Source organism: Pinus tabuliformis, chromosome 1_1 (assembly GCF_031772625.1).
Source record: "Pinus tabuliformis cultivar Carrire ecotype Pingquan chromosome 1_1, CPIR1, whole genome shotgun sequence".
NCBI classification, from domain to species: Eukaryota; Viridiplantae; Streptophyta; class Pinopsida; order Pinales; family Pinaceae; genus Pinus; species Pinus tabuliformis.
Window position 1 is genome coordinate 101058280 of NC_142297.1, and position 10369 is coordinate 101068648.

Here is a 10369-nt window from a genome sequence, read left to right on the forward strand (position 1 = left end):
CCATCAAACATATGAATCGAGTGCCCTTGCTAGTGGATGTGGGCCAAGGATAACAAGTTTCTCCTCAGCTGTGGGAGATATAAAACATGATGCAGAAGAAAGTTTGGAAGACTAGGCAATTTAAGCTTGATTGTACCAAGCCCTAATGGCTTGAGTTTTAATTTGTTTGCAAAGTATACTACTCCATCAACATTGTCAGTAAATTCTTCAAAAAAATCTCTTCTAAAAGTCATGTGGCAAGTTGCTCCTAAATCAAGCAGCCAATCATTTTTCCAAGAAGCAAGTAAAGCATTAAATAAGTCTTCATTTACTCCAATATTACAGTGTGACACAACATAGTGAGTGGATTCAGGTGATTTACCTTTCTCTTTGTCATTAGTTTTACGTTTGGGTTGGTTTCTTTCATGCTCAATTCTGTCCCAAGGAAACTTGCATGTGGATGCCTCATGTCATCCATCTCTTTTGCAGCATATGTACTGCAAATATGACTTTTCTCCTTGGGAATGTCTGCCCCCCTTGCCTCTAAAATTTCTTCCTCTTCCTCTTCGACCACCTCTTCCTTTGGAAGAATCTTGAGCAAGATTATTCTCTCCATGTGCAAGGCACATAGCCTCTTCAGAAGATTGAGGAGTTGTCTTCTTCCCAAAATCTTTCTCTCTTTCAATAATTGTTTTCACAAGGGAGTCAAAGGTAATATCTTTGAGGTTTCCATTTGCTTGCAATGACTCAAGATAATTTGAGTAAGTGGGATAAAGTGCCTTGAGAAAAGATATCAAAGGAATGTCCAGTTCAACATTAGTGACTTTGATATCATGCATAATAGATTTTACTTCTGATGCAAGAGCAAGAGGATCATCATTTTGTAATTCAAGGGTGAACAATTTAATCATGAGTTGAACAACTTCAAGTGCAGAGTGTGAGTCATAGAGTTCCTTTAGTTTTTGTAAGGCTTGAAAGAATTTGAAAATGGAGAAATATGGCGACTCACCTCTTCATTTACTGATACTGCAATCAATGCATAAGCCTTGTTGTTCTTATTTTCCCAAATGGCGAATTCCTTGTCTGAGGTAGGCTATTATGGCTCTTTATCTTCGTTTCCAACACACACTCCTTTCCAAAGCTCATTAAAAATTAGAGTGTGTTTGATTTTCCGACACCACTTAGGATAATTTTCCTTCCCATTGAGGACCATTCCCACAAAATATATTAATGAGTGAATTTAAAAAAAATATGCTTCCGTTGCCAATACGCTGTAAGAAATTTCACTTCTGCTTGTAAAAAAAAACTACAATTTTAATGTATATAACAAAGGTATGGACATGCTCACAAAACCCAATAGGTGAGTACAGATGTAAGGCTTCCACTTCAGAAGGTCCGATTTAGAGATGGTCCACACAAAAATTGAACCTCAATGTCTAACTATCAACAAAGCACACATTTAGGACTTGTATCTCTGATGAAAACAAGCACATTTTTGACGAAATAAAATGTCACTTTCAAAATTCACTAGTACAACCCACTTAAAAACATCCTATACTAGACTCAAATAAAACGCCTCTTTCAAAATTTACCAGTACAGCCCACTTAAAAACATATTAGAATAGATAATAAGGCATGTAATCTACAGGTTTTCTTCACAGTCAATTTGAGAGTCACAGTCTAAAACTCCGTGTCAAATCAAGTACCCATGAATTTTTTTTTAGGGAAGGCGGAGGGCCAATACCATGGAGCAGTTGCCTCACATAACCAGCGAAATGTCTTCAGCAGTTGCCAGAGAGGGGAGAAGTTGCATAATGGTTATCAAATTCTTGACAGAGGCACATGTGTGGAGTGGTTGCAAGAGGTTAGTTCTGCAAAATAGGCAGAACATAGGCAGAATAGGCAGAAGGGAGTTACAAAGCAAAGAGGGAAGCCAAAAATGGCGTTGGCTCTAATACCATGTTAGACCAGGAAGAAGTGAATAATGATCAACAAGATATACATGAACAACAACAAGAAGCTCCTCCAAAGAGAACAAAAGAATGGATTCAAAAGAATCATCCATCAAATCAAATCATTTGTGACATAAATGAAGGAATTTGAACAAGATAAGGTCGACAACTTCGTTCATCACAATAAGCTCACATTGCTTTTCTAGGAACCTTTGAGACTAGTAGTTTTGAGGAAGCCAACTAGAATGAACATTGGGTAGCAGCTATGAATGAAGAATTGGATCAAATCAAGAAGAATAACACCTGGGAATTAGTTACACGACCAAAAGATAAAAATGTCATTGGGACTAAATGGGTGTTCAGTAACAAATTGAATGAAGATGGATAGGTTACCAGAAACAAAGCAAGATTGGTTTGCAAAGGCTATGCACAAGTGGAAGGAATTGATTTCGACAAAACATTTGCACCAGTTGCCAGAATGGAAGCCATCTAGATGTTTCTCGCCTATGAATTTTCAAGAAAAATAAAAGTCTACCAAATGGATGTTAAGTCAACATTTCTGAATGGCGAATTAGAAGAAGAAGTTTACATCGAACAACTTGAAGGTTTTCTACTATCAGAAAAAGAATACTATGTTTGCAGGTTAAAGAATGCTTTATATGGTCTCAAGCAGGCTCCCAGAGCATGCTATGCTTGTCTTGATGGATATTTACGTCAACAAGGGTTCAAGAAAGGTATTGTTGATAGCAATATTTACGTACAAATAGATAAAGATAATTTAACAATCGTTGAGGTATATGCAGATGATATAATCTTTGGTAGCAATGATGATTGACTAAGTAGGAACTTTGCTACAAAGATGCAAAGTGAGTTCGAGATGTCTTTACTTGGTGAGTTGACATGCTTCTTAGGGCTTCAAATATCTCAACAAGAGAAAGGAATATTTATATGTCAAGCCAAGTACATCAAGGAAATTCTCAAGAAATTCAAAATGGAAGATTTCAAACCCATCCTTACTCCGATGGTAACAAGTTTCAAATTGAGCATAGATGACTCAACTAAGGATGTGGAGCAGAGGTTGTACAAATCTATGATTTGTAGTCTTCTATATGTAACACCCCCCCCGACCAGATGTTATGCAAGTAGTTGGACAAGTAGCAAGATTCTAAGCAACACCAAAATAATCACATATTATTGTCGTCAAAAGAATTCTTCGATCTCTAAAGGGCACAACAAAATATGGCTTGTGGTATCCCAAGGACAAGAATCTCATTATTTACGTCTTTATAGATGCAGATTGGGCAGGAAGTGTTGATGATCGTAAGAGTACTAGTGGAGCAACATTCTATCTAGGTGGTTGTTTTTTATCATGGTTGAGAAAAAAGAAAACCTCAATCTCGTTATCTACAATAGAAGAAGAATACATTGTAGAAGAAACTTATTGTACTCAAGTCCTTTGGATGAAAAAACTTTGAAAGATCTTCAAGTACAATTCAGTGAGCTTATTCCCATCTTCTATGATAACACCAGTGCCATCAACATCTCCAAGAATCCTATCATGCATTAAAAAACAAAACACATTCCGATCAAATATCATTTTGTTAGAGAACAAGTCGCTGAAAAGAATATCAAACTTGAATATGTTGGTACAAAAGAACAAATCGCTGATATTTTCACTAAACCTTTACCTCGTGAAGCATTTGAATATCTTCGCCAGAAGCTTGGGATTCTCCCAAGTTCTCATTAGATTTTCCTTATTCAAAAAATAAAAAGGGAGTGGAAGTGTGTACAGGTCCGCAGGATGGTTGTGTGTCAGGGGGAGTTACCCTTTTCCATTGATGTCAAAGGTGGAGAGAAGGTAGTGTTAGACTCCGTCTCATGTCAGAGATTGATTCTTCTTCAAAACCCTGTTTTGAAGAAGAAATCATTTAAATGTTGCTTTTTAGATTATGTAATTTGTTCTTTAGCTCTTCAAATGGCAGCGACTTCAAGCTCCTACCTCTGTAAAAGCACAAAGAAAACAAAGCATACATCAGACTCTACTGTTGATGAATTTGGTCAAGTTTTATCTTCATATGGTTTCAACTATCATGGCACAGAGGTTCTCTACAGTGGCACCCTTGGTACAGAGCTTACTTGTGAAATATTCATTGGTCTAGTTTACTATCAACGACTTCATCATATGGTTTCAGATAAATTTCAGGACAATGTCTTTGTGCAATTATTTTGCTTCATCCAGTATCGTGTTGTGAAACAGAATGCTGACAATGCATTTTATGAGCTGCAAAATCCTCAAGAACAAGTTCAAGCTTATGTGTTTGAGGTGGTTCGAGCAAATGTTCCAAAGATGAATTTGGATGAATTATTTGAGCAAAAGGGCGATGTTGCCAAAGTTGTGTTTGCGCCATCTTTCGGCTGATCCTATTCAGACTGATTGTAAAAGTATAATGTACCTTGTTCGGCCTCAAGTTAATTTTATGAAGATGATTTCGTCACATATTCAGCACGTTACTAAGCAAAATCTTCAAAGATAATATAGTGTGATCTTTGTTCCACGCCACACTATTGTTTGTGAGAAGGTTTTAGAGGTGGAAAAGGTTCATGAAGTGGTGACTATGTCACCATTTGATGAAGATGTCCTGTCATTTAAACTGGAGTTGGCATACAAAGAGTGTCAAGTTGATGGCGACACAAGTTCCCTTTGGCATGTCTCAAAAGCTATTCACAAACTTCAGTCTACCTTTGGTGTTATACCAAATGTGAGAGCAAAAGGCAAGGCGGCTAGTCTCAGCCAATACAGGGATGCCAGAGATCGATACACTGATTTTACTTGATCGACATGTGGACATGGTTACTCCAATGTGTTCCCAGTTGACTTATGAAGGCCTTCTAGATGAGTTCTTACATATCAATAATGGTGCAGTAGAGTTGGATGCATCAGTCATGGGTGCCCAGCACGAATTCCAATGATAAATTATATAGAGAGATTCGTGATCTCAATTTTAGAGTTGTTGGGCAGGTTTTGCGTCAAAAAGCAACAACCATGAAGCAGGATTATACAGAAGTTACAACTACTAATCCAACAGTATCATAGTTAAAGGATTTTGTGAAGAAGTTGAATTCTCTCCTAGAAATGACAAGACACACAAATCTGGCTCAATATCTGTCGAAATTTTACTACAAAACCAACTTTTTTTTAGGCCGACTTTCTATTGAACAGGCACTTGTGGAGGGTCAGAGTTATGATATATGTTTTGAGTATATTGAAGAAATGATTCATAAGCAGAAGCTGTTTCTGAGTGTCTTGCGTTTGCTTGTTCTCTTTTCTATCACCAATGGTGGCTTGCCGAAAAAGCACTTTGATTATTTGAGGAGAGAGCTGCTTCATAGCTATGGCTTTGAGCACATGGCGACACTTATTAACTTGGAAAAGGCTGGTTTGGTTAAGAAATAGGAATTGAAGAAGCATCAACAGACGAGTTCATTATAGAGGGATCACGTGCATGTTGGTGACTTCAACTTTCCCTGATTGACTGATTTTGGTGCTGCTATATCTGGAGCAAACAAACTACTTTGTCAACGAGTTCTTGAAGAACTGGATGTGTACAAACGTTTGAAACTGACATTGGAATTAGTGAAGAAAGAGATGGACATTAGCAAGATACAGGAATCTATTGCGAAAGCAATCGAAGAGAAGATAAGTGGCGAACAACGTCACTACCTTTTGAATGAGCAGCTCAAAACAATAAAGAGGAACTCGGTTTGGAGACAGAGGTTGAATGCTAAGCTTGAGTTTCTTGATGTGATGTTATAGAGAGTAAAAGAAGAAGAACGTCTTCGTCTTGCTTCGGGGCTTACTACACTGGCTGAATTTACTGAATGTGATATACGAGCATGTTTTAACACTCTTCAGTTTCTTAACAAAAAGAAAGAATTTCTAAATGTGGTAGATATTGGTTCTCAGGTTGTTGGTCGAAAAGATATGACCAGCAACATCTTTGATATTTGGAGAGCGGTTCTGAAAAAGCGTAAGTCCAAAGTCAAAGGACGCACATTAAACAATCGCAAGCGACCCCGCCAACAAAATCTTCATCACCGCCTGTAGCCCAATGGGGTGGGTAAAGAAAGACGCAACGTGTAGATGAAATAAGGTCCTTATGTGTCAAATAGAGCTTGCTGGCATTAGTTTTAATCCGTTGTCAACTAAAGAAAATATGGCGCACGACTTTGACACCTGCTCTTCACTTCAGTCACCTGAAGACACCTGTTACCAGATGCATAAGATTCGTTTTCTTATCTATAACCTCAGTTAATCAACGCTCCAAAGATTTCAAAAGAAACGAATTCGCCTATTTCGATCCTCAATCATGATTTCATGGGATTTTTGCTCCAGATTTATCTCTTAATTGGCCAATTATCATAAGATTTAGAGAAATGTTGTATCCTGTTTAGAGTAGTTGAAACGCCCTTTCATAATTTCTGTAATGTCAGTTTAAACAGCGCCCCTGTTTTTGGGGGTCGATCTGTTCTTTTTTCTAAAATAGTTTATTTATTATATTAAAATTCATTTGTTAAAAAAAAAGAGTGAGAGAGGGGAGATTTTCTGAGTGCTGAGAGCGAGAGGAGAAACTGAGCTTCATTGTACAGTCTATGACAGAGATTTTTAATGAAATTTCACAGCTCTGACTTCTGAGATTCATGTGGTATGTTAATTTAGCATAGGTGTTTCTTGTGTTTCATATGTAATCTGTTATGTTCCATTTCACTACATGATCATATCTAATTGAACAAATGAAGTGTTAAAGTGAGAATTCATGCCTGCCATGCTCCACTTTTAAGTTTGTTCAATTCAATGTTTTCTTCTGTTTAAGGAGGATTCAAAGTTGTTGTTTTCCCTCCTTAGCTCCTCACCAGTCTTGCCATCCCATTTAAAATCTAGATTTGATGCTAAATTTCTTGCCTACCTTACCTCAGTCGATAACCTGTGTTGTTCATTATATTTCTCTGTTTCAAGCTGTGATTTTGCCCATGCAGCCCAGAAAACCCCGTTATTTAATTAAAAACCCAAAATCAATCTTTCTGATCAGTTTACTAGCCTAATATCAGTGTTATCTTGTTGGTCATCTCAACCCATTGAAGATTTGCCGAGATTGACCGGAGAGAGCCTTCTCCTGCCTCGTAGGGCTAGCTACGAGGCTGAATGGTTTGATGTAGCTTTGAGATTTTCCTTTTCAGCCTGAGGTGAAATTTCAAGTGCTAACATATTGGCGACCATACTGGTGAGAACATTCGACTTGTTGTTTGTCTTGTCCCAGTACATGCAATCAAGGTGCAGATCTGATGCTGATGGTGAACAGCAGTCAAACACTTATGCAGGCTGAACCATTCACCTGGCGACTCCAACTCGATCCAGACATTCCAACGCATGCTGATCTGTTCATGCAATGGTAGGGTATGTGGCAGACCCTGCACTTCGTGAAGCTCTAAACGGAGTTAGAGAATGGTTAGTAGATATTGAAATTAATGAAGAATTTTTCAGTATTTTCCTTCAATGTTTGAAATCTCCGAAGCTTCATCTTGAAAGAAAAACTAGATTTTGTGAGTTATTTGTTGAAAGAGTTGAAAATGAGATTCAGTGTCTCGATGAGCAGATCCAGTCATATGATTTCCAAGACCCTAAAAAGTTCTTGGAAATCCTTCCTCCTTTGCAACAAGAAATAGTAGACTTGCCTATAGATGTTTACATTGACAATGTGCAGCTGGAAGTATGTATTGCAGAGTTGGGACAGCCAACAGAGTCCGGCTTCCGTGATCCTATTGCAGCATACATGGACACATTTTTCAGTTTGATTGATAAATCAGGCTGTTTTTTCCATGACCAGGCTCAGTACGTGCATGAAGGGCTCCCAACAATTCCATCTGTGTCCTGGCGGAAGCATTCGCAAGCGGCTTCATTTTCAGGTTTACTTGAATGGTTAATTTGGCATTTTAGTATTACTTGATCTAGTGTTTGTACAACAAAGTAGGGTAGCTTTTGTAAATAAATAAGCAGCCATAAGGGCAGCATATTGTTTTAGTTTGCTTGAAGATTGTTTGAGTTCAGTTTCAGTTTGAAAATAAGTCAAGAGTTGTGTTGATTATGACTCCATTGCCCAATGGGTGGAGGCACTGTCTGCTCTCCCAAAGTTCTGCGGTTCTTGGCACCTCCACGGAGCGGCAGCTGCCATCCCAAGTGGAGCCGATGTTAGACTCCGTCTCATGTCAAAGATTGATTCTTCTTCAAAACCCTGTTTTGAAGAAGAAATCATTTAAATGTTGCTTTTTAGATTATGTAATTTGTTCTTCAGCTCTTCAAATGGCAGCGACTTCAAGCTCCTACCTCTGTAAAAGCACAAAGAAAACAAAGCATACATCAGACTCTACTGTTGATGAATTTGGTCAAGTTTTATCTTCATATGGTTTCAACTATCATGGCACAGAGGTTCTCTACAGTGGCACCCTTGGTACAGAGCTTACTTGTGAAATATTCATTGGTCCAGTTTACTATCAACGACTTCGTCATATGGTTTCAGATAAATTTCAGGACAATGTCTTTGTGCAATTATTTTGCTTCATCCAGTATCGTGTTGTGAAACAGAATGCTGACGATGCATTTTATGAGCTGCAAAATCCTCAAGAACAAATTCAAGCTTATGTGTTTGATGTGGTTCGAGCAAATGTTCCAAAGATGAATTTGGATGAATTATTTGAGCAAAAGGGCGATGTTGCCAAAGTTGTGTTTGTGCCATCTTTCGGCTGATCCTATTCAGACTGATTGTAAAAGTATAATGTACCTTGTTCGGCCTCAAGTTAATTTTATGAAGATGATTTCGTCACATATTCAGCACGTTACTAAGCAAAATCTTCAAAGATAATATAGTGTGATCTTTGTTCCACGCCACACTATTGTTTGTGAGAAGGTTTTAGAGGTGGAAAAGGTTCATGAAGTGGTGACTATGTCACCATTTGATGAAGATGTCCTGTCATTTAAACTGGAGTTGGCATACAAAGAGTGTCAAGTTGATGGCGACACAAGTTCCCTTCTGCATGTCTCAAAAGCTATTCACAAACTTCAGTCTACCTTTGGTGTTATACCAAATGTGAGAGCAAAAGGCAAGGCGGCTAGTCTCAGCCAATACAGGGATGCCAGAGATCGATACACTGATTTTACTTGATCGACATGTGGACATGGTTACTCCAATGTGTTCCCAGTTGACTTATGAAGGCCTTCTAGATGAGTTCTTACATATCAATAATGGTGCAGTAGAGTTGGATGCATCAGTCATGGGTGCCCAGCACGAATTCCAGTGATAAATTATATAGAGAGATTCGTGATCTCAATTTTAGAGTTGTTGGGCAGGTTTTGCGTCAAAAAGCAACAACCATGAAGCAGGATTATACAGAAGTTACAACTACTAATCCAACAATATCAGAGTTAAAGGATTTTGTGAAGAAGTTGAATTCTCTCCCAGAAATGACAAGACACACAAATCTGGCTCAATATCTGTCGAAATTTTACTACAAAACCAACTTTTTTTAGGCCGACTTTCTATTGAACAGGCACTTGTGGAGGGTCAGAGTTATGATATATGTTTTGAGTATATTGAAGAAATGATTCATAAGCAGGAGCTGTTTCTGAGTGTCTTGCGTTTTCTTGTTCTCTTTTCTATCACCAATGGTGGCTTGCCGAAAAAGCACTTTGATTATTTGAGGAGAGAGCTGCTTCATAGCTATGGCTTTGAGCACATGGGGACACTTATTAACTTGGAAAAGGCTGGTTTGGTTAAGAAATAGGAATTGAAGAAGCATCAACAGACGAGTTCATTATAGAGGGATCACGTGCATGTTGGTGACTTCAACTTTCCCCGATTGGCTGATTTTGGTGCTGCTATATCTGGAGCAAACAAACTACTTTGTCAGCAAGTTCTTGAAGCACTGGATGTGTACAAACATTTGAAACTGACTTTGGAATTAGTGAAGAAAGAGATGGACATTAGCAAGATACAGGAATCTATTGCGAAAGCAATCGAAGAGAAGATAAGTGGCGAACAACGTCGCTACCTTTTGAATGAGCAGCTCAAAACAATAAAGAGGAACTCGGTTTGGAGACAGAGGTTGAATGCTAAGCTTGAGTTTCTTGATGTGATGTTACAGAGAGTAAAAGAAGAAGAACGTCTTCGTCTTGCTTCGGGGCTTACTACACTGGCTGAATTTACTGAATGTGATATACGAGCATGTTTTAACACTCTTCAGTTTCTTAACAAAAAGAAAGAATTTCTAAATGTGGTAGATATTGGTTCTCAGGTTGTTGGTCGAAAAGATATGACCAGCAGCATCTTTGATATTTGGAGAGCGGTTATGCAAAAGCGTAAGTCCAAAGTCAAAGGACGCGCATTAAA

General features: G+C 38.2%; 2 pseudogenes; both read left to right on the forward strand.

The window, feature by feature from the left end:
- Positions 1-4312: 4312 nt before the first annotated feature.
- On the forward strand, positions 4313-5389 carry LOC149211848 (vacuolar protein-sorting-associated protein 33 homolog pseudogene; annotated as a pseudogene).
- Positions 5390-8692: 3303 nt separating this feature from the next.
- LOC149211849 (vacuolar protein-sorting-associated protein 33 homolog pseudogene) lies at positions 8693-9768 on the forward strand (annotated as a pseudogene).
- The last annotated feature ends 601 nt before the right edge of the window (positions 9769-10369 follow it).